Below are 22375 nucleotides of genomic sequence, written 5' to 3' on the forward strand. Positions count from 1 at the left end.
CCAGCTGGTATCTTAGTATGCAGTATGTCATTCTATAGACAACAGGAATGAGGTACTAATAGAATGTTGCTTCTGGAGTAGAACCACAAAAAGCATCATCCCTACAGCCATATGACATTGACTGGTTTTCACAGCTACAATGCTAAGGAATCAATAGGGCCAGTAATTAAGGGAAGCAAACCTTTTTTCCATGTTCAACACCTAGGGAATTATATCATCTATTGCTCCTATATTTACCCCTAACAAGTAAGTTCCTGCCTAAAACAACGGTATTGATTATTAATATATCAGACGGCAATATAAATCTATCTTCTGTGGAAGGGATGAGCTGGAAAGGGGTTGGGATTTATGAAGTGCTCTAAAGGGTAGTCTATGAGTCCAACACCATTGACAACACCTGGAAGCTTCTTAAATATGTAGGCCACTTAGGCAAAGTATACATTTGACATTAAAGATAATGTAGAAATTTCAAAATGCAGTGCATAGATATAGAACTTTGCCAAGAAATGTTTGTCATAATAATCTGAATATCATTATTTTTCATTAACAGCATTTTAGATAACATGCATTTTTAAAGTGAAAAATGGAAAATTTTTATGAATATAGGTACTTGTAAAATCAATTCTCTTATCTAGAGTGCAACCAATAACTTTTTGTTTTTAAGTAGCCTCCATGCCCAGTGTGAGGCTTGAACTCATGACCCTGAGATTAAGAGTCACATACTCTACTGACTGAGCCAGCTTGGTGCTCCTTAATAAATATTTTTTAACTTATTATACCAATTGATAAATATAAGGGTATTTCTATAATATGTAAATACATGAGTACCATTGAATGCTGGGTTACAGTTTGTGTTATTATTTAACTGAGGCATGACATACATTAGGCTGTAATTTTTAGAGAGCATTAGGCTGAGTTAGGAATTCTTTTGTTGTCCTTTCTCTGTGCCACTCTGACTCAGGCCATATCTGTACCCAGACACACCTTCTTCTTTGGCATTCACCACCCCTCCCCCTTTTTTCCTCTATTGATTTTTATTATTTCCTAGATTCACATTTTTGGTTGCTTTGATAAACTAGCCTATAGATGGAATTTTATATTAAACTTCCCTCTCTTATCATTAGCGATTTAATAAATATACAGAGTGAGTTATCCTTTTTTTCAGTTTTGTTAAGATCCAGGTTTAGAATCAGAACAGGATATTAAGTTTATCTCAATCACAGTTCAGCATTTCTTTGCTTTCATAAGGACATGGCATAATAATTGGAATATTTAAATAAATGCTTTGCATGAATAACTCTGGAAGAGAATGCCAGAGTTCAAGCCCATGGTACCTAAGAAGGTAAGAAATTTTGCTTTTGCTTGTAGGCAGAATATTGAAATAGTGTCTCTACTGGTTTTACCAGAAATTAGGTTCACCGATTAAGAAAAACATTGTTTCACCCTTCTTATCACTGTGAATACTAAATCTATTATGAATGAAGTCGAAATAATTAAATTTTGAAGTAAAGCCCCAAAAGTTAGGATGAAGAATTTTACCTCCTGGAAATGACGAGCTTCTTTAGTCTTTAGTTAGAAGAAAAAAATCAAAATGATTCCCTTTACAAGAGCTACATTTCCATTAATATACCAACAATAATTATTGACATTAGCCTAAACATCTAGATAAGCCATTTTCATCCCTTGTGTAGAGGAGCAATATTCAACATGCCTTACAGTTTATCCTATATGAGATTTAAATTTCTCTTGCCAAAGTTTAAGGCCACACAGCTCATAAATATTTTTAGAAGACACAAAAATAGTTCTTTTCCATTGCACTGTGAAAATTAGATGGCTGGTTCCTTTCCACACCTCTTCTAGTTACCTAAATTTGCGTTTTCCTAAACCTTTGTTGATAGTCATTTATATCTATTGGGTTTTGAGGTTTTTTTAGTATTCTTTTAAGTGACTTAAGGAATTATAAGGAATTATATCAATTATATCAATTAAATAAGGAATCATCCTTAACTTTTCACATTCTAGTTGCAGTTAATATAGTACTACTACATATAAAATATAAAAACCATGTAACCATGTGGGCTATTTACCCCCTGATCTTTTATGTTACTCATATGTATTACATTTACATATGTTAGAAACTCCACCATCCAGTGTTATAATTTTCCTTTAAACAGTTTATATTTTAGGGCACCTGGGTGGCTCATCCATAAGCATCTGCCTTCAGCTCAGGTCATGATCCCAGGGTCCTGGGATCAAGTCCCATGTCGAGGCTCCCTGCTCAATGGGGAGTCTGCCTCTCCCTCTACCCTTCTCCCCTGCTTGTGATCTCTCTCTCTCTCAAATAAATAAAATCTTTAAAAAAAAACAATTATTTATGTCTTAAATAAGTTAAGAGGGGAAGTAACAAGCTCTTATATTTACTGACACATTTACTATTTCTGACGTGCTTTATTCCTTCCTGAAGATTCAAGTTATCAAAGTTGATCTTTTTTGCCTGATAGTTTTTCTGTAATTTTATCTCTTTCATTTCACATTTTACTCTAAAAAGCAAGAAGAAACCAAACCACAGCTTCAACACTTCGCTTGGAAATTTCCTCAGCTAAATATTCCCGTTCATTACTTACAAGTTCTACTTTGCATATAACTGCAGAGCACATTTCTGCTCACTTCTCTGCCACTATAGATCCCCTTATTCCGGTTTCCAATAGCATGCTCCGTATTCCCTTCTGGGTTCTCTCTAGCAAGTTTATTAACATCCATGTTTTTACTAACAGTATGTTCAAGGCAGTCCAGGCTCTTCCCATGATGTTCCCCCAAAATGTTCCAGCTTTAATCCATTACCCAATTCCAAGGCCACTTCCACATTTTTTGGTATTTGTTACAGCACCACCCCACTTCCAGTACCAAAATCTGCATTAGTTTTCTATGGCCTTTGTAACAAATCACTACAAGCTTAGTGGATTGAACAACACAAATTTCACTTACAGTTCTGGACATCAGAAGTCTGAAATTGTTCTCATGGGCTAACATGAAGATGTCAGCAAGACTGCATTCCTTTCTTAGGAGACACCTAAGGGAATTTTTTTTTCTAGTTTCTTGAAGCTACAGATTCCTTGGCTGGTGGCTCCTTTCCATATTCAAAGCCAAGAGTAGCTTATCTACTCTTTCTCATATCCCATCACTCTGAAATTACTCTGCTGCTTCCCCCTTAAACATTTTAGGACCCTTGAGATTACATTGGGCCCACAAACATAATGCAGAAAATCTTCCTTTTCCAGTTAAAATGACTAGCAACCTTACTCCATCTACCTGAATTTCCTTTGGCATGTAATTTAACGTATTGACCAGTTCCAAGGATCAGGACATGGACATCTCTGGTAGGCTATTATTCGGCTTGCCATGCACAGCCAGCTTAAACCTGAAACTATCTTGCAATGGCAGCAGCCCAAATGTCAGTTTATTTTTGTAACCTTAGCTGTGCTGCTAGGGGTCTGTCCCACATATATGTTGTTCAGATCAGCCAAAGAACTGGTTAGGGTTGATACATGGAATTCAGGGCTCCTCCTCTTAGGCTATCTCATTTTGGGAATCTCACCTGACATTATTCAATGACTATGGTTGACCCAAATTCTGTCCTCAGGTTCTTCAAGCCAATAAGGTTGTGGATTTTCTATTGGAGTTTTAGCTACCCTACATGATGAAGACCTGTGCTTGTCATCAGTTGAAAAGTCGTATATATGGGAAGCCCACTCCGTGTGATTCCATTCTACAAAGCACTGATTTGTCTCCAATATCTGTCTACTTTTGGACACTATCTAGTGCTTTCAGGTAGGTTTTCTTTTCACTTCAGTCATAAAATATAGTTGTGTCTGTGTGAAGGTTGGTATGAAAGTTAATCCAAGGGTTGGTCGCAGCCCTCTAACCAGACAAGAAGCTTTGATATTTGTTTTTTAAATTGTTGATGACCAGGCAATTTCTCACTAAAGTGAGGAATAAACAATTTGTAAAAATAACTTCAATAAGTCAATATTCCAGTGTTCTAAAAGAATGTCAATTGGTAGTCCACTGCTTCTACCTAGAATATTCAAAATAAGAGCCTCAAATGCAAAAGCAAATATTACGTACTAAGGTGTTATCAGCATATGTCCAATCTGAATATTTGGATAGTTGGATAGAGATTTAAAGCCACTAGTCAGAACATGACTTTAGATTCAGAGTCTTGCTGGAGAGAGACTAGTTAAGGCAATTAATTTTGTTTATAATGCATCCATAGCAAAATCATAAATACTTTGCAGAAAAAACAACCGGTTGCTTCAGAATGTCTTTTGAGTGTATTAAAACACATCCTCATCTTTATTACAGGGCATCACCAGATTTTACCCTATATTTTCATATATAATATATATATATATGTATATATATATATATATATATATATATATATACACACACACACACACACATACTTTCCTATACCTTCACATTATAAGGGAATTTAGAAATTGACCTAGAGGGACACCTCAAAACACAGGATGTTTGCTGGTTTCATTATGCTTTCCACTGTTTTTTTTTTTGTACACAAGATTTCTTTTTCTGTACTTGTAGAAAGAAACAAAAAAAAAGTTTTAATGGTTTTTCCTGTAAAATATGGCAGTTTGATTTCTTACAGTTATTCACCAGAGTTTCTCTTAGGCCAGTGATTTCCATAAGAAAGGGAAATTGTTTGGGTTAGGATTTTCAGAGCCATGCATGCCACAAATTGTGTGTGTGCGTGTGTGTTTGCGCACATATGTGCACATGTTTGTTTTCAGGTGATAGAGCAATTGAGGAAAAGGAAGGAAGTATAGTACCACTTTTCTAGATTTCTTTACGCCCACCCTGAGCAATATTTCTGTAAAGAACATTAGGTTAACTTGAAATGAAAGCTTAGACAATTGTTTAAAGACAAAATGTTGATGCAATATGATTGTTGGAAGAAGTGAACTGCTTTATGAGAAGTGTTTTGATATAGAATACAACAAAAACAATTCGGTACTAGCTTGTAATATGTTAAAGTATTTTTTTTAAACACTGGGCCATGAAATTTTTCATACCTCAGAAGAAAATATCCTTGTTTGAGCTCATTTCAACCTGTGGCAGCACTTTCTGTGTGGGTCAGTGATGCTGGCTTAATATACTTTAGCATTTTCCCCTTTGATGAGAATGTGGTATTAAAACAGCAAGTTCTGGGGTGTCTGGGTGGCTCAGTCAGTTAAGTGTCTGCCTTTGGCTCAGGTCATGAACCTGGGGTCCTGGGATTGAGCCTCGTGTCAGGCTCCTTGCTCCGTGGGGAGCCTGCTTCTCCCTCTTTCTCTCCCTCCTGCTCCCTCCCCCTGCTTGTGCGCTCTCTCTCTCTCTCTCTGTCAACTAAATAAATAAATCAATCTTTTAAAAAAATCAATAAATAAAAATTAAATAAATAAAAACACGTTCTTAGAGAACATAGAGGTATCAGATTTTTAAATCTCTCACTGCACATTAAAATTTTCTATCTTACTCCCTCCTTCCCTCATGTTCTGTTTTCTCACATACCCACACAGAAATCTTCAGAACAGTTAAAATGGGGAAAAAATGAAACACATATTTTATTTGCTCTAGCACTGGATAAAATCTTTAAGGGGGCAAAAATGTTTAACTCTTATTCAGAAATCTCTAAGTAAAATAGATTATCCAGGAAAATAAGTTATATCTTGTATCCTTGAGTCACCTCCAGCAAATCGATGTATATATGTTCCATGGACTATGCATTTCTCACAATAAGAAGTTGGACATGTACTATCCATGAAAGTCTGTTAATTCTTCTAATGAACCTGGAGTTTTTTGCTTAAAAAATATCAAATTCTATTTCATTCATATTACCATAGGTATTCTCATTTTACTCACTGAAGAAAATGCAGTCTGGCTGAAATTTAAAATGGTACCGCTTTATCCAAATAATAGGGACCTTGCAATATATTTTCACTAGAAAACTTTTCCACATCTGGATTTGACTTCATAGCTCCCTTTTTTTTCTTGTCTAAATCATTAACTAAATATTGTCTCTGCTGAACCAACAGGATAAATGACAGGTCTAAGTAAATATAGATATTTTGCTATGGTTTATCACTTCGTTTCTTTCTATGTTTCCTTTTAGTATTTCCCCCTCTGGTGTTCCTTATGGCACTGCTACAATTTGCCCTCTCCTCTCATCTTACAGGTTAACTAGCCACATCAATTCATGAAATGTGTACAATTTCTGACACTTTAGAAGATGATTTTTTTGCCACAGTGGCTTTTATCTTGAGGTTTCTCACATTTGTTGGATCCCATTGTTTGTTTTAGCTCTTTTTCCTTTTTTATAATAAAGTAAATGGGTTTTGCTCAGATTAACTTTTAATAAATTTATGAACAATTATGAAGAACTAATTAGATTAATTCCATAGTCTCTTGGTGAGATTTGGTTAGTGTGTGATTTTCTTTTACTGTGGTGGATAAGTAATGCTTGTGAAAAGATCTGCTTAGAAAAGGAGAAAGAAACAGATGGCTCACAACGATATGCTTCGATAAAAGAATGCAACACAAATCTTGGTAGCAGATTTTCTTAAAATATTTTCTTATCCCTACTGGCTTTGATACTTCTGATTATATTTTGTTTTCTTAGGTGAAATGTTATCTACCTGAATTGTTATAAAGTAGTTAACATTTCTCAAAGCATCAGAAAAAAAAATTTTATATCAGGAGTAAATAAAATTGAACTCCAAAATAGATTGCCTTATCAGAGAATTATAGAAAAACCTCTATCTGGTTTTAAGCCTGTGTCTCTAAAGTACAAACAAATATTTTATTTATTATTAGTATTTCCTGCTCTATAGAGTGTAGACTTCTATTAAATGTATTTAAAGATCTAGCATTCCCTATGGAATTAGCATTATTGCGTTGAATATCCGTGTACATTTACTTGCAACAAACATTCTGGTCCATCATCTAAACCCTGTACGGTCTTGCCTTTTTAGACTATTACTAAACCAGGAGAAATAATTGATACAAGTATTCCAGTAAACTGTCCTCCAAAATGAAGGAGAGATAAAGACTTTAATAGATAAACAAAACCTAAATGAGTTCATTACTACACTTGCCTTACAAGAAATGCTAAAAGAAGTCATTCAAGTTCAAATGAAAGGTTGCTAGCCAGCACCATGAAAGCAGGTAAAAATATAAAGCTCTCTGGCAATGATAAATATATAGACAAAAACAGAATCCTGTAACACTACAATCACCTTAATTCTAGCATTAACCATAAATCACCTTAATTCTAGCATAGAATTTAAAGATAAAAGCATTAAAAATAACTGCAACTGTATTATTAGATTAGTGGATACAAAATATAAAAATACCTAATTTGTGACACTAATGACTTAAAATGTGGTGGATGTAAAGGAGTAGAGTTTTTATGTGCAACTGAAATTAAGTTAATAGTTTAGAACAGACTTCTATAACTGCAAGATCTTCTATGTAATACCCATGGTTACCACAAAGGAAATTCCTAAAGAAAATACACGAGAGGAATCAAGTATGTCAGTAAAAAAAAATCAGTGAAACACAAAAGAAGATAGGAGAGGAAAAGAAAAACACCCTTTCATGGTAATAATAAAAACAGTCAACGGACTAAGAAACTTAGGAAATTACCTCAACGTAATAAAGGTCACATATGAAAAGCTCATAGATATCATACTCAACAGGGGAATCTGAAAGATTTTCTTCTAAGATCAAAAACAAGGCAAGGATGTCCATTATGCAACTCTATTCCACATAGTATTGGAAAGCCTAGCCTGAGCAATTAGGTAAGAAAAAGAAATAAAAGACATCCAAATCAGAAAAGAAGTAAAATTATCTTTGTTCACAGATGATATAATCTTTTTTTTCTTTTTGATGATATAATCTTCTTGTGGAAAATCCTAAAGATTCCACCAAAAACTATTCAAACTAATAAGCAAATTCAGAAAAGTTGCAGGACACAGTCAACACACAAACACACACACACAATTAGCTAATATTGAATAGTCTGAAAAGGAAATTAAGAAAATAATTTCATTTACAGTAGCATTAAAAATAAATATTTAGGAATAAACATACCTAAGGAAGTTAAAGACTTGAACACTGAAAATTACAAAATGTTGCCAAAAGAAATTAAAGACACAAATAAATGGAAAAATATCCCATGTTCATGCATGGATTGGAAGACTTAACATTGTTAAAATGTCCATACTACCCAAAGCAAAGATTCAAGTCAACCCTTATCAAAATCTCAAAGGCAATTTCTTTCAGAAATAGAAAAAAACAATCTTAAAATTCATATGGAATTGTAAGGGCCTCAAATAGCCAAAACAATCCTGAGAAAGAAAAACAAAATTGGGGTTCTCACACTTCCTGATTTTAAAACGTTTTACAAAACTACAGTAATCAAAACGGTATGGTACTGGCATAAAGACAGACATACAAACCAATGGAACAGAATAGAAAGCTCAGCAGTAAACCTTCATATACATGGTCATATGACTTTCAACTAGAGTGCCAAGACTGCATAATGGGGAAAGGATAATCACTTCAACAAATGCGTTGGGAAAACTGCATATTCCAACTGTGGAAAAAAATGAAGTTGGACTTTACATTACACCCTATACAAAAATTAAAATGAAGTAAAGGCTTTAGCATAAGACTTAAACTCTATTTCCGGAGAAGATATAGGTAATAAGCTTCATGACGTTGGATTTGACAATTATTTCTTGGATGTGACAACAACGGCACAAGTAGTAAAAGCAAAAAAAAAATAAGCAAATGGGACTATATCAAACTTTAAAAGTTCTATAACATCAAAAGAAACAATCAACCACTCTTTTCAACAATTGAAAAGAGAACCTATGGAATGGAAGAAAGTATTTTGCAAACTATATATCTGACAGGGAGTTGATAGTCAATATATATAAAGAATTCCTACAACTCAACAAAAACAACAGCAAAAGAAAACCAAAAATAACCAAAACTGATTTAAAAATGGATAAAGGATTTAAATAAACATTTTCTTTCTTTCTTTCTTTCTTTAAGTAGGCTCCATACCTAGTGTGGGGCTTGAACTCATGACCCTGAGATCAAGAGTCAAATACTGTACCGACTGAGCCACCCAGGGATCCCTTAAGTGGGCATTTTCTTAAGGGATGTATACACATGGCCAACAAGTATATGAGAAGATGCTCAACATCACTAATCTTTAAGTATTTTATGAAATAAAAAATTAAAAAGGTATTGATGAAGATGTGGAGATACTGGAACTCTTGTACACTGATGATGGGAACGTAAATGATGTAGCTGCTACGGAAAACAGTAGAGATTCCTCTGAAAATTAGACATAGAACTGCCATATGATCCCACAATCCCACTTCTTGGTATTCATTCAAAAAATTTAAAACAAGATCTTGAAGAGATATCTGCACTCCCATGTTCATTACAACATTATTTACAATAGCCAGGAGCTGGAAACAACCTACATGTCAATGGATGGATTAATGGATAAAGAAAATGTGGTATATACATACAATGGAATATTATTCAGCCTTTAAAAAGAAGGAAATCCTGTCATATTCTACAACATGTATGAACCATAAAGACAGTATACTAAGTGAAATAAGCTAATCACAAAAGATAAATACTGCGTGATTCCAATTACATGATGTATCTTGAGTAGTAAGACTCAGAAACATGAAGTAGAATGGTGGTTGCCAGAAGCTGGGGCTAGAGGGGAAAAGAGAGTTGTTCAATGGGTGTAGACTTCCAGTTTTGCAAGATGAAAATTTCTAGAGATCTATTGCAAAACAGTATGCATATAGTTAACACTACTGTGCACTTAAAAATGGCTAAGAAGGGAAATTTTATGTTTTGGTTTTTTATCGTAATAAAAATCAAACTTTCAAAAAGTAAATTTAGGCCTATCAAATATTAAATTAAATATTATTAAATATTAAATATTTATTCATTGTACTTATTTATATAAATAAATATAAATAATATATATTATATATTAGTATACTATATATAACTAATATATAGTATATTTATATAATATATATTATTTATATATAGTATATTACAAGGTATATTTATATTACAGTATATTACAAGTATACTACAATTATACTATATATAGTATATTACAAGGATTGAATGAGATAATGTGCCTGACTTATCTAGCCTAGTGCCTGTCCAGAGTAGATAATGAATTTTCTCATTCCCTCCCTTTTCTTTCCAATTCGCAAAATATTGATTGGGTGTCCACTGATGCATGGCACTAGAAAATCATTCCAAAAAGATAGGTGAAGGATTTTTAAATCATGTGGCAAATTATTTAAGAAAATATTAATTTTGATGTAAAATATTAATAATATAAAGTTAATTATGAATTAATAATATAAAACAATATTATTGCAATGTGCCAAGCACCATAAATGCATGATTGCCTTATATCTTAGCATTCTGACAACAAATATGAAGAAGTCACTATTATTATTCTCATTTTACCAATAAGGAACCTGAGGTTTAGAGAATTTAACCTATCCAAAGCTCCACTAGTATGAGCAGAGCATAACTCCATATCTGACTCTAAAGTCCAAGCTCCCAATTGTTACTCTACTGTACTGCTTATGGAGAATGAGCTCAAATGTGTAACAGTCTTACCTAGAAATAAAAATCAATCAAAATGTAGCAGTCCTTATCTTAGGTAAGGATAAGGAAAAGGGGAGATGAGTAAGCAAACCTCCTTCCTTCCTATTATACTTCCAAATTTCTACCTCTTTCCAGATCTCAAGTATGGATTTTACGGTTTCCCCAATTTCTTTCTCAGTTTTATTGTCTTGGTAATTAAGGCTTTCCAAAATGCTTTACAAATGGGAAACAACCATGGACTTGATTGATACTAGCTTTAATGGAGGAGGGAGAATGAACTGTACCTTGAGAAATGGATTAAGTTTGAATAGACTGAGAATATAGGGGAAGGCTCAGAGGAAGGAATTAGCAGGACATTTTGTGAACAATAATAAGATTCTAGAGCAGAGGTTTTTCTTTGAAAAGATTAAACTGAAACATGTATGGAGCTTTATTAGACCATTAATATATTAGACTAGACCATTCATGACCCAGATCATTGGTTTTCAAATCACCTTGAAGAAAACTCGATATTGCTTAAGATTCTGGAAACATTGCCAGAGCAAGCCTGGTAGACCCATTTAGTACCTGCTAAATCATTTGGTACAAAAGATCTAATTGAACCAGAAATGTTGACAAAAAGGGATATAACAAAAGAGGATATAACAAAAGAGGATTTTGCCTTCCTCAGCTTGATCAGACTCTATTGCTCATGGTTTTGTTTCACTTAGAAGTATAGGATGAGGCAGAGGCAATATCTTTTTAAGCTTGTACATTGTGTCTCTGAGTAAAAATGAGGTATTTTGCTTTCAGATCTACTCTTCTGTATTGATCTCAGTCTTTACATACACACACACATATGCATACACACACAGAGATTTTTTTTTTCTAATGAATGAGGATAGAGAGAAAAATAAAAACAAGGAAAATACTTGTGGGCTCTTTCCAGACATTATGTAAAGTTATTTGTTGCTAGTTATCTCTTTCCCTAGGTCTTTGCTTGAACTAGAGTTTTATTAAAGTCTGTGGCATAAGTGTCATATTGTAGTTGAGAAAAGCAATATTCAGTTTGTTAAAGCTATGAAACACAGTAGGAAATCTGTTATTCTTTTTATCTTTCAGTTAAAAAAAATGTAATTAACCCCCCAGTGTTTCAGGAATATAGATAGAGGTATAAATACTTTTAAGTAGATAGTGGAAATGAATTTGGATTTGTGCTTTTTAAGTTTGTATGCAGTAATCACATAGAATCTTTTGAAATCATGTATGCTATGAATCTGTTCTTGGTTACCTATAGATTTCAACAAAGCTGATTCTTTTTTTAATTTAGAAGTATGCTGGAAGTCAAAAATGGTGACATTATCTGCAATCTAAGTGGGAATGTACTGCATATCATTTATTGTTAAGCACAGTTAAAATCTTGTTTATCACAATAAACCTTTTGTAAAATTCCCAATTAAAATATTCACCTTGGGTTATTTTTAATCATATTTCACTTCCTATTTTCACTTATACAATATAATTCTTAACACTGATGTATACATGATACTAAATATCATTAAGGTTTTGTTATTTCTCTGAGTTTTAACTCATAACTCTCCATAACTTAGAGTTGACTTTCAAGTGAAATTACTTTATTTAATGTTGAGTTGATAGTTCATTAGCCAACCATGACCCCTAACACATAGACCACACACACACACACACACACACACACACACACACACACACACCCCTCCCTCCTTGGATGCTATATTTAATTAGATTTTTCTGTAATGGTGTCATAACAACATTCTAGTACATGTAGAATCGTTCATTAATGAAAAAAATGCCAATTTCCCAAGATTCTTAAAAGTTCAGTAAAAGAAACATTTCTCATGATTTTATTCTAATGTAAAGTATTACCAAAATTTCCATAAAATGAATTATTCATTTCCTGTAAAGCTTAGCCAATATACTTACTTGTAAGTAAAATTTAGTTAAATAAGCAAGATTTATTTAACCTCCATACTTAAAACACCAGCCTACCTTATTTCTCACACTACTAATAATATATAAATTTTAATAATATTTTTTTCTGTTATCTATCCATAATTTTAAAATATACAGAACTTTAGGTATTTCCTTTCCAGTGATTCTAAGATATCTATCCCCTTATATTTAAGAGAGATATAAAATTTAACATTTAAAAAATATTTTTCATATAGCTAGAAGATGAAAATCTGAATACAATCTGAGGGTTAACTCCTAATAAAATTAACTTGACTATGTCTGTGCTTCAAATGATTTGTATATTAATTCAAGAAATATTAATAGATTTGCAATCTTAATCATAAAATCACTTCCTTCAAAACAAATATGTATTCTGCAACCTATTTTCATATAAAACTTTCATCAAAAGCTACTTAAATGTACCTTCACTCTAAGTTGCACAAGTGGCTAACATAAACATAAATTATACTCAAGACGAATAGTGGTGTTCACATACAGGATTTTTGCTTCAAGAATGGCACAAAAGGAAGGGTCTTTACAGATTCACACTACTGCATGTAACAATTATAAACTCTGGACAAAATAAAACAATAACAAAATAAAATTAACAACCTGAAAGCTCTGGAGTATGAATGAAGACATGTAGACCCTTGCAGGAGAGCTAAAATTTGAAAGAAGATTCCAAAATGGTTTGAATTTCCCACTATTGTAGATTTGGTTCAAGAACAGGCCACAGTTATACAGGCAGCCAAGAAAAGTGACCAACTCTCAAGAAGTAAACAATCAATAGAAGCCAATTTCAGGATGCGCCAAAAGGGAAAGTTGTCAGAAAAGGACATTTAAGAAGCTATTATAACTATATTTAATATGGCAAAGGAAAATATATTGAAAACCAAGATAGAAAATCTCAACAGAAAGATGGAAAATGTTTTTAAAATCCAAATAAAAACTTTGGAATTGAAAAATTTCTTAAAAATTCAATGGAGATCTATAATAAGATAATGGAGATAACAGAAAAGAATCAGTGAGCTTAAAAAATAGGTGGTAGATATTATCCAATCTAAAGAAAAGAGGAGAAAAAAAGATAGAAAAACACATAAATTTTCAAGAACCAGAGAAAAACAATTAAAATTATTAATTAATGTGTACTTAGAGTCCCAGAAGAGAGGAGAGAAAGAATGAAGGAGAAAAACTATATAAAGAAATTATGACTGATAATCTCCCTAATTTGGTAAAAGATACAAATGTAGAAATCATCAAAGCTCAGTAGACCCCAGGAAATATAAATGCAAAGAAAATCATGCCTAGGAAAAATATACTCAAACTCCTGAAAACCAAAGATAAAATCTTGAAAGTAACCAGAGTAAACAACGTATTACATACATGGAAACAATGATTCAAATACTCTAGCTTTCTTATTGAAAACCACAGAGGCCAGAAAGCCTGGGAGGGATTATTTAAGAGCTGACGTTAAAAAACAAAAAACAACAATAACAAAAACCAGTTAACTCACAATTTCTATTTTCAGTGAAAACATCCTCTGAGTACAAAAGTAAAAAAGAAAAAATTTAGATAAAAAGATTTGTTGCCAGCAAACCTATACTATACGAAAAGCCAAAAGATGTTTTCAGGCTGAAGGGAAATCTTTTTCGAGAAGTGAGCAGCACTGGAAATGACAAATATCTGGATAAAATAAAAGAATATTTTCTTCTTTTTAAAAAAAATATAACCATTTGAAGCAAAAATTAATGTTATAATGCAGATGTAACATGCATAACAATTGTGACTATAAAGTCCTTGTCTAATGAATGCATTTTAAAAATACCAAGATGGTGGGCCTAAATCTGTATCAATTACCACATTAATGGATTAAACAGTGTGATTAAAAGGTGAAAAATTTTCACAGTAGACGTGAAAGCAATACCCAAATACATTCCGTTACGGGAGATGCACTTTAAATATAAAAACAAAGAGAGGAGCCTGGGTGGCTCAGTCCATTAAGTGTCCAATTCTTAGTTTCAGCTCAGGTCATGATCTCAGGGTTGTGAGGTTGAGCCCTGTGACGGGCTCCACACTCAGCTCAGAGTCTGCTTGAGATTCTTTGCCTCTCCTGCTTCCCCTCCCCCTGCTCATGTGCTCTCTCTCTAAAATAAATAAATAAAATATTTCAAATAAATAAATATAATAGTTGAAAGTAAACGGAAGGAAAAAAATCAACCATCAGCATAAGTAGTTTGGAAATACTATATTAATATCAGATAAAATAGGCTTTAAGATAAAAAAATACTGCCTAAGGTAAAGGACATTTCCTAATGATAAAAAAGATCAATTCATCAGAAATACATAGCAATCATGAAAGTATACAATAATAAGAGAGCAACAGATTACATGAAACAAATACTGACATAATTAAAGGGAGAAATAAACAGTTCTACAATGTTTGTAGATTTTAACACTCTTTTTTCAGCAATCACTAGAACTAGAAAAAAAATAACAGTTAAGACATGAATGATCTGAACAGTGCTGTAGGACCTTGACATCACTGATATTTATAGATTATTATACACAGCAATTGTAGAATACAAGTTTCATTCACAAAGATATACCATGTGACAGGAAACACAAGTCTCATTACACTTTAAAGGACTGAATGAGTAAGAGTATGTGCTGTGACCACAATTAAATAATCCAGTAAACACTAGGCAAAAGAGTGAGAGGACGCTCTGCAAGAGAAGATGATTGACCAATTAGCACAAGATTCTCAACAGCATTAGCATTAAGAAACTGTCATTACAATTCACAAGGAGAGAACACCACACACTCATAAGGATGCCTAAAATTAACATGCTGATAATACCAAGTGCTGGGGAGCATATGAAGCAACTAGAACTCTCAAACACTGGGGTTACAGAGGCAAACGATACAATAATTGGAAAATTGTTTCACAGTTTTTTAAAACATTAAAGATATACCTATTTTACTACCTAACCATTCCACTCTTACCCAAATTACTAAAATCACAGTCCTGTACATGAATATTCATAGCTTTTTTAATTCACAGTAGCCAAAAGTTGGACACGATTCAAATGTCCATCAGTCAGCAAATGGATAAACAAGATGTGGTATAGTCATACAGTAGAATACTACTCAGGAATGAAAAGGAGAGACTACATTCAACAGCATGGATGAATCTCGAAATCACTATGCTGAGTGTAAGAATCCAGGCTCAGAAAAGTACACGACATATGATTACATTAATATAAAACTCTAAGAAATGCAAACTAACCTATAGTGACAAATAAATAAGAGGCTGCCTAGTCTCAGGGCAAGATGATGGACTACAAAGGGACACAAGAAAATGTTGGGGAGTGATAGAAAAGTTCCATATCTTGTGGTGTGGCTTTCAGGTGTGTATGTGTTTCAAAAATGTATCAAATTATATATTTTAAGTGGACACAACTTACTATACATAGATTACATCTCAATAAAATTGATTTTAAAAGAGATACACTTTTCACCAAAATTAGAACTCATGAAAAGAAAACATTGATTTAAAAAAACCAGATCAAAAATTTAAGTTCAATGAATAAAAATTCATTTTCTTTTGATAAACTGTGGCTATTAAAAACCTGATAAGAGTTAAAGTTGATTTAGAAATGTTAGCTGGATTACTCCATTTTACCTTGTCAATGCAAAACAAACAGACCTTTTTTAAAATTTTAAAGAGAAAGGAAAAGAGTTTTACTCAAGCCCTAGTTAGGAGAGCTGTCCAGGATTCACAATCATCAGAAAGAAGAGAAAGCTCTGGGGAAGGAACATTTGGTGCAGGGCTATATACTTTTTTTTCATAAAGAGCTACAAGTCATCATGATGAAGGACATTCCAGAAAATTACTGACTTAATCTTTTGGTTTTAGTACGAGCAAGGCTGTATGACTTTAATCTTATGGGAAGGAGGGAGGATTTTTTCTTTTTCTTATCTTTAGAATGCTTCCTTTTGGTTATTTTTTTAATGAGGCAGATGTACAATCAATGTGTTCTCAGGACAGAAATAGAGCCATGCTCTGAGGTTTTGTGGAGTCATTTTGACCTTCATAAATGTAAGTTTAGCTTCCTTGGGAGCCTAGGAGCAGGGCCCACAAATGTTGAAGGTTGACATTTTCCTTTATCAACAGAAATAGACTTTTAAAAAAATATTTCTCCAATTTATTCTTTGGTACCTAAAATTAAAATTTGTAACTAACTCTTAAAATTGTTCGGCCAAAAAAGTGTATGTGTATCTATATTATACACCTGCATTGAGGAGTATCTGCACATATGTTTGAGAGAGAGATAGAGAGAGGGACTGAGAAAGAGAGATCAAATATGTCAAAATGTTAACAAGTTGCATATATAGGTGAGCTTATGTGGATTCTCGTGTTACTGTTTTTTCAATTTGCTTCTAGTTTTGAAATTTTCAAAGTAAACAGTTGAAGTAAAACATAATCAAAGACTTTCCAAATTTACATTAATAAGTCTGCCCACTGAAATTTTAATACCCAGGAAATTTTAATCACCTGGAAAGTGATGTGAATACATATTTTATAAAGCATTAAAAATGAAGCATGAAATTACTCAATGTATTGAGAGTGAGAAAAGAGCACTGTGAGATAAGGAATATGGACTACATGGATTGTCAAAAAAATCCACCTAATCCAAGTAATTTTTATATCAAGAACTCTGATCATTTAAATATTCTGGGAGTATAAAATAATGAATGGCTATGATCATAGGCTCTGCAGTCTATTCCTTCTCGATCCCTTACTAACTATATAGTGTTTTTTAAAACTCAGTGTCCCCATATGTAAAAAATGAAAATAAAAGTACTTACCTCAAGGATGTTGTGAAGATTAAATGAGATATGAGCTTGAAGTGTTTAACACAGTGCTTTGTACAAAGTAAGAACTCAAGATATGTTAGCATCTATAATTCCTATTATTTTAGGAGGAACTGAAGGAGATACATTCATAGCATTGTGAATGACTAAATTTACTAAACACAAAAAAAATCCTATTTTTATCCTACCACATGCCATTCCCAGTTATTGTGGAAGACTATTTCATTTTTAGATTTTAGGTGATTCCAAGAAGACTTTTGACTCCTTTTTATGTTTTTATTTTAATTCCAGTTAACATACAGTGTCATATTAGTTTTGGGTGTGCAATATAGTAATTTAACACGTCCATACATCACCCTGTGCTCATTGCAACAAGTGCACTCCTTAATCCCCATCACCTGTTTAACACATCCCCCACACCTCCCCTCTGGTAATCATAAGTTTGTTCTCTATAATTAAGAATCTGCTTCTTGATTTGTCTCTCTCTCTCTTATTTTGTTTTGTTTCTGGAATTCCACATATGAGTGAAATCATATGGTATTTGTCTTTGACTGATTTCACTTAGCATTATATTCTCTTGCTCCATCTATGTTATTGCAAATCGCAAGATTTCATTCTTTTTATGGTGGAATAATATTGCATTGTATATATATACACTACTTCTTTTTTAGCCATTCATCAACTGATGGACACGGGGCTTCTTCCATATCTTGGCTATTGTAAATATTGCTGCTATAAACACTGGGTTGCATGTATCCCTCTGAACTAGTATTCTTGTATTCTTCGGGTAAATACGCACTGGTGCAGTTGCTGGATCATAAGGTAGTTCTATTTTCAACTTTTTAAGGAATCTCCATACTGTTTTCCACAGTGGCTACACCAGTTTGCATTCCCACAAACAGTGCGAGAGGGTTCCTTTTTCTCCACATCTTTGCCAACGCTGGTTATTTCTTGTGTTGTTGATTTTAGCCATTCTGATAGGTGTGAGATGATATCTCATTGTAGTTTTGATTTGCATTTCCCTGATGGTAAGTGATGATGAGCATCTTTTCATGTGTGCTGTTGGCCATCTACATGTCTTCTTTGGAGAAATGTCTGTTCATGTCTTCTGCCCATTTTTAATTCGATTATTTGTTTTTTGGGTGTTGAATTATATCAGTTTTTATTAATCTGGATATTACCCCTTTATCAAATATATCATTTGCAAGTATCTCCTCCCATTCAGTAGGTTGCCTTTTAGTTTCATTGATTATTTCCTTCACTACACAGAAGCTTTTTATTTTTATGAAGCTCCAATAGTTTATTTTTGCTTTTATTTCACTTGCCTCAAGAGACATATCTAGAAAGAAGTTGCTACAGCTGATGTCAAAGAAGTTACTATCTGTGTTGTCCTCTAGGATTTTTATAGTTTCAGGCCTTACATTTAGTTCTTTAATCCATTGTTAATTTATTTTTGTGTATAGTGTAAGAAAGTGGTCCAGTTTTATTTTTTTGCATGTTGCTGTCCCGTCTTCCCAACACCATTTGTTGAACAGAGTATCATTTTCCCATTGATTATTCTTTCTTGCTTTGTCAGAGATTAATTGACCATATAGTTGTGGGTTTATTTTTGGGTTTTTCATTCTGTTCTATGTTCTTATCTATGTGTCAATTTTTGTGCCAGTACCATACTGTTTTGATTAATACAGCTTTATAATAACTTGATATCTGGAATTACGATGCCTCCAGCTTTGCTTTTCTTCTTCAGGGTTGCTTTGGCTATATGCAGTCTTTTGTAGTTCCATACAAATTTTATGATTGTTTGTTCTACTTTTGTGAAAAAATGCTGTTGGTATTTTGATAGGGATTGCATTAAATGTGTAGATTGCTTTGAGTAGTATAGACATTTTAACTATACTTGTTCTTCCAATCCATGAGCATTGAATGTCTTTTTCATTTCTTTGTGTCATCTTCATTCTCTTTCTTAAGTGTCTTTAAAGTACAGGTCTTTCACCTTTTTGGTTATTATTTTTGGTACAAGTGTAAATGGGATTGTTTTCTTGACTTCCCTTTCTGACGCTTTAATATTGAAGAGTAGACACGCAACAGATTTCTGTACGTTGATTTTATATCCTGCAACTTTACCAAATTAATTTATCAGTTCCAGCAGTTTTTTGGTGGAGTCTCAAGGGTTTTCTATACATAGTATCATGTCATCTGCAAATAGTAAAAGTTTGACTTCTTCCTTACCAATTTGGATACCTTTTCTTTTTGTTGTCTGATTGGTATACCAAGGACTTCCAGCACTATGTTAAATAACATCCTTGTCTTGTTCCTGACCTTTGGGGAAAAGCTCTCAGTTTTTCCCCAGTAATGATGATGTTAGCTGTGGGTCTTTCCTATATGGCCTTTATTATGTTGAAGTATGTTCCCTCTAAATCTAATTTGTTGAGGGTTTTTTTTATCATGAATAGATGTTATACTTTGTCAAATGCTTTTTCTTTTTCTTTTTTTTTTTCTTTTTTTTTTTAGATTTTTTGACAAAGATGTTATACTTTGTCAAATGCTTTTTCTTTTTCTTTTTTTTTTTAGATTTTTTTTTCATTTATTTATTTATCAGAGAGAGAGAGAGAGAGCGCACACGCAGGGGGAGGGGAAGGCAGAGGGAGAAGCAGACTCCCCACTGAGCAGGGAGCCAGATGTGGGACTTGATCCCAGGACCCTGATCATGACCTGAGCTGAAGGCAGATGTTTAACCAACAGAGCCACCGAGGCATCCCCATCAAATGTTTTTTCTGCATCCATTAAAATGATCATATGGTTCTCATCCTTTCTCTTACTGATGTGATGTATCATGGATTCATTTGTGAATATTGAACCACCCTTGCATACCAGGAATAAATCCCACTTGGTCATGGCGAATTATTTTCTTAATGTGTTATTGAATTCAGTTTGCTAGTATTTTGTTGAGAATTTGTTGAGGATAAGGTTTTTAAAACACAAAAGTCCTATTTTATCAACTTAAGCATAGAGAACATTTTTTTCCTTCCAAATTTGGGCAAGTTTTCTGACTGAGATTTAAAGGTGGAAAAAATCTCACATATCTAAATTTGAGATGCTACAAGAAAAATGTTAGGCAGTTAAAAGAATCTTTTGAAACAAGGCTTGTCTGTCTGACGATCCAGACTACAGCAAATTGATTTTCTTGTTTCCTTTAATGAGCCCATGTTTGATCAATTGACATTTGCTATTTGATTATTTAATAACTGAAAGTTATTATACTCAGTAATTGCCAGCCTGCTGAGTCTGACAGTGAAATTCTGATATGAAAATGAGATTAATAATTTAACTGTGATTTAGACATGATAGCCTTTGGATTTAGATTGCAAGTCTTACATCAGGGACCTCTGTTGAAAACATAATTTGGATTTCATTAAAGTAATAAAGCCATTTTAAGTTTTCATTAAAATATTTTATCATTCTTTTCCTGGTATCAAATTGTCAGAAGACAACTATAGCAAAGGTGATCCTATGATTTTAATGGGAAGTTTGAAACTCTGTGTTATATATGTGTGGTTCTTACCTTGTATGTACCTTTTATCCTGAACTGCCCAGCGCAGACCCAGATAGTATCATGGATAACACCTATAGAATGTGCTCCTTTTAAAGAGTTTGTGTTATCCAATCAATAGTCTGTATTCTCTTCGTTTTTGAAGAGTTTGCTCTTTGTGGCATCTTGAGGAAGCAAAAACAATTCAAGGTAATATTCAATACGTTAACACACTTAGATAAGATGTACTCCTATTTTTCAATATATACTTTAAAACTGAACTTCAAAAATATACCTGAGGGAATATAATTGCTTAAAACTTTGCAGTTTTCACAGAACTTCATATCTACTCATATCTGTTATGAATCCTCTTAGCAATCCTTTAAGGTGTAACAGATAATTTTAGAGATTAGAGTTTTCAAAAGGTTAATGAAAGTGGGAGAGAAGAAGCAAATCTTCCTCACAGAAGGATTCTAAATAATATATGTAGATAGCTCTCCCTCCAGGAGGTGGAATTTAGCTCCCAAAGGCTTCATTTGAGTATGGGCTTAGAATAGAACATTAAAAGGGGACTTAGAATAGAACATTAAAAGGGGAAAATAGTAACTTGACAGTGGAGAAACCTGCCAACACCTTAACTAAGTGATCAAGATTAAATCACTAGTAATGTCATATGGATATCATGTAGCCTCTAATAGGATGGGATGAGAAGGGAACTTTTCATTATTCCAAATTATCCAAAATAAAGTTAATTTTTTTCAAAAAAGTACTCACATATGGATACCAGTGCTAGGAGTGAAGTGAGTTCCTGCTGAATGTGTTCCCCACTCCACTTCAAATCCATCATTTCTTAATGCACAGGAAGAAAATTTTGTGCATATATATAAAAAGAATGCTGACAGTGGTGCATATTTTAACTTGCATTCAATTTAATAAAATTACAATTTAAATTAAATCTTCAAAAAGAAATCCTATCTAACAAATCATATATAAATCTAGTATTTTTGTTAAATAAAAAACATGCAGTTCTCCCTTGTTCTTTGATCAATGCTCAATTGACTTAAAATTTGGCAGATCAATTTCTCCTAACCATTTGGAAACATTTATAAGCCTGATTAATTCAATTTCCTTAGACATTTTGAATTACAATTACAAATTTTAACACATCCAAGTCTCTCAAACATTTCAAACACCTAACAAGAGAGATTTGCAAATCTAATAAACAATCTCTTAAGAACTTAACTACTACTTACAAACCTAAAAAGTCTA

At 33.1% G+C, this 22375-nt stretch overlaps 1 protein-coding gene and 1 pseudogene across 3 annotated transcripts in view; both read left to right on the forward strand.

Annotated features, from left to right (window-relative positions):
* Positions 1 to 13545, forward strand: part of LOC100477169 — a 63378-nt pseudogene extending 49833 nt beyond the window's left edge.
* The window catches only part of HTR1F (5-hydroxytryptamine receptor 1F), a 135253-nt gene that overhangs the window by 51050 nt on the left and 61828 nt on the right, over positions 1 to 22375 (forward strand). For 2 of the 3 annotated variants that reach the window (XM_034663549.1, XM_034663590.1), the window contains exon 2: positions 3641 to 3828. The exons of the other annotated variant lie outside the window; for it this stretch is intronic. The gene's annotated coding sequence lies outside the window, so the exon portion shown is untranslated. The remainder of the gene's footprint in view (positions 1 to 3640; positions 3829 to 22375) is intronic. 3 annotated transcript variants of the gene reach the window in all.

The sequence above is a fragment of the Ailuropoda melanoleuca genome, chromosome 1, assembly GCF_002007445.2.
Source record: "Ailuropoda melanoleuca isolate Jingjing chromosome 1, ASM200744v2, whole genome shotgun sequence".
Taxonomy (NCBI): Eukaryota; Metazoa; Chordata; class Mammalia; order Carnivora; family Ursidae; genus Ailuropoda; species Ailuropoda melanoleuca.